The sequence below is a fragment of the Micropterus dolomieu genome, linkage group LG22, assembly GCF_021292245.1.
Source record: "Micropterus dolomieu isolate WLL.071019.BEF.003 ecotype Adirondacks linkage group LG22, ASM2129224v1, whole genome shotgun sequence".
In the NCBI taxonomy this organism is placed as follows: Eukaryota; Metazoa; Chordata; class Actinopteri; order Centrarchiformes; family Centrarchidae; genus Micropterus; species Micropterus dolomieu.
In genome coordinates this window covers 12464259-12467626 of record NC_060171.1, presented here as the reverse complement: position 1 = coordinate 12467626, position 3368 = coordinate 12464259, and the positions used below count along the sequence as shown (strand labels likewise).

The 3368-nt window shown below is 40.3% G+C and overlaps 1 pseudogene; it reads right to left on the bottom strand.

The window, feature by feature from the left end:
* Positions 1-487: 487 nt before the first annotated feature.
* On the bottom strand, positions 488-2183 carry LOC123961570 (annotated as a pseudogene).
* Between the last annotated feature and the right edge of the window lie 1185 nt (positions 2184-3368).

Genomic DNA, 3368 nt, shown 5'->3' with positions numbered 1-3368 from the left:
AAAAACAAATCCTGGTGAATTTTTCCCAGAACGGCTGAGTTTTATCAGACATCAAGAGCCTCCTGAATATTGCTAGCTATGAGAAATTTGAAGAAAATCTATTTTTAAGTCCCTTAACGTTTGAATGTTTGCAAAGCACTTTGAAACTGCCATGTGTATGAGTTGCCCAATACACAAACAGGACTTACACCCACATTACAACATTTTCTGAGACGCTGGTGCAGTCAAAAAGCTACATCCTGTGGTTTATTCAGGAAGCAACTCAAGCAACTACATGGAACTGGCACCAACCCAAATAATCATTCTTTGAAAAACATATATAAAAATATATTTATTTTGTAAAATTAGTATGTAAAAGTACATGTCAATTGAGTAGTAGTGTATTTCCCCTTTTAAGGAAATTCTTTGACATGGTTATTCACTCAAAAATACCTTTTTTTTATATAAGCACGGCAGCATGAAAGACAATATGGTGATGTGGACTCACCATGCACTTCTGGATGAAGAGCTGGGCTCCCTTCATTCAATGTCAGCATCACTATTGGTTTTTGTTGTGCAGTCAAAGAAGGACATATAAACAATTGGATTAAAATATGCTTTCTAATGATTATAATAACTACTTTTGATGTTCTGACAAACAAAATAATTTCTTGTACTTGTGTATGTTCTATAATCACTATTAATTGTTGAGCTGCAGTATGAAAAGAGCTACAGCAATGTGCAGTTTGACAAAAATATGGTGTTTTTTAAAAATGAAACCATGTGAACTGTTCTGGTACAACCCCTAAATAAAGTGATGAACCTGAAAATGAGAATAATATGACCTCTTTAATAATGTCAATAACCCGTATTACAATTAGCTCTCTTGGTGAAATTCTTCACTCACTTCAACAACAACAAAAAAAAACCTCTCACATCAAGAACTGCTTGTTCTGCTGTGGAGGGATGTGTTACCTAAGCTTGGTCAGATCGAAGGGTTTGAGCTGCAACTTCTCGGCCTGCTTGAAGGTCATGACCTGGATGTAGAAGGACCAGGATGGGTAGTTGCCATTGGCAATGTTGTTGAACAGGTCTCCAGTGGCATAATCTGGGTTGGTGGAAGCCAGGCGGTCTGCCTCCTCTACTGGCAGATTCTTTATTCCTTGATCAGTCTAAAAAACATGCACATAGGGCAGCACATAGGACATAACTAATCAATGGAGGAGGTTAAAGTTAAATGCGGGTTAAATCAGGTCTTAAACAGACCTTGTAATGGAACTTGCGGCAGACACACTCGCCAGCAACATTGACCAGTTTGAAGATTCATGTGACGAAAGCCATCAGGCAAACCTCGATCACTGACCAAGAAAGACACCTGCACAGGTGATACAATTCCCGTGGGCGGGGTCCCTCCTCACAACGGTGCTACTCAGCAGGCTAGCTCCCACGGCTCCACTTTCTGTCTAGTTCTCCGGTAACAAACTGCGCTCGTTATCTAAGCTGGTTGTCTCTCACGACAGTTCAAGCTAATGTCCCTCTAGTTTAAAAGTCCGACAGTTTGCACTTTTACACATTTCTCTGTTATTGCAAACAGGAGCGGGGGACTGACAGAGCTACACTTATCACTTTCAGTGGAAAAAAAAACAAACGACTGAGCCTGCTACGATACATAAATTAACTGCAAGGTAATATTTTTGCCCATACATGTGTACTTACGTCTACAAATATTAATTCTCTCCGAGTTCAACTGAAAGTTTTACCACACATCGATACACAGCCGCTTGTCTCTCCCACGTGCGTCTTCTCTCGTTCTTCTCCTTTGACTATCTTTTTCTATCCTCCCCTCAAGTGATCCCCAATTGGCTCAGTCCACATCAATCAAAGCAAACCAAAACCACATTGGTCAAGCTACCATGACACTGGAATTCACGAAGAGCAAAGCACCACGGAAGGTACAGTCCCCCCCCCCATCAGAGATCCCACATACAAAGAAGTCCTTTCATTTAACCATATTTAGTAGGCCCCTACATCCGTAATGTATTTCATTAGCTCTGTAGTCGTACTCTGCATAATGACAATAAAGGTGGTGAATCTAAGCTAATCTAATCAAAACAATGATATGGTATGAATCACACATGGTTATTTTTACCCACAGTGGAGAAGCGGACAGCAATAGGTGTAGTTTTGCCAAAAAGCTGAAACATCTTGGCTTTGCAGTCACTTCAAAGTAGCCAAACGCCCCCGCGTCATGGTGGAGAAATAAAAATGTGGTTCATAAATTTGTATCAGATTAAACATGTCCCACCCACCTTTGAGCAGACATTGCTCAATATCTGGCCAAAGTCTTTGACCTTGATTTGAAAAGCTTGCAAAGATTAGCATTTGTCCAGAGTTAATCCACCAGCAAGAATGAACCGTATTTGCTTTTTACCACATTTTTTGTTGGTTTGTTCAGTTGACTTGCACTGAACAGAATCCATTTGTTGAAGAGAGAAAAAAAAAGTTGTCTCAAGATGGGATCCAACACACAACCATTGATTGCAAGTTCTACGCCTTACTGACATAGCAACATGTTAATGTAAGTGAATTTTATGGCTTATATTCTCATCCACCATCTAATGGTTGAAAATATTGCTCCGATGCAGAACTTATTTGCTGACCCCTGCTGTATATTATTTCTAGTTCTTCTTCTTTTAACTTACGTATTCAACATAGTGTCTACACTGCTTGAATTCTCCCAGAAGTAGAACAAGAAGAACGTAGTGATGAAACGTGCTCTGTAGCGCTGTTTGTTTATTTTCAGCTACTGTAGAAATATGACGATGCAACGTGGCGACGTCCAAAGTGGGGACCCGCGGTTATGTAGATATAAATGGCTTATTTCAATTCAATTTTCAATTTTATTTATATAGCGCCAAATCATAACAACAGTTATCTCACAGCTCCTTTCATAAAAGAGCAGGTCTAGACCGTACTCTGTGATGTTATTTACAGAAGCCCAACAATTCCCACCAAGAGCAAGCAGTAGGCGACAGAGGCAAGGAAAAACTTCCTTTTAAGAGGCAGAAACCTCGAGCAGAACCATGGCTCAGGGTGGGCGGCCATCTGCCTCGACTGGTGGGGGGTGAAGGAGAGAGAGAGGGAGAGAGAGAGAGAGAGAGAGAGAGAGCAGGAGAGGAATAGAGAGAAAAAGAGAGGGATGTAAGGAGAGAGAGAGGGGAGGGAGGCAGCCTACACAATATACACACAGAGGTACAGACAGTGAAGGTGATGTTGCTATAGACTAAATGAAAAATGGTACAGATATTTATAATAGTGTTAATGGTAACAATCGTAATGTTAATGATTATAATAACAATAATAACAATAAGACTAGCAACAATAGTCGT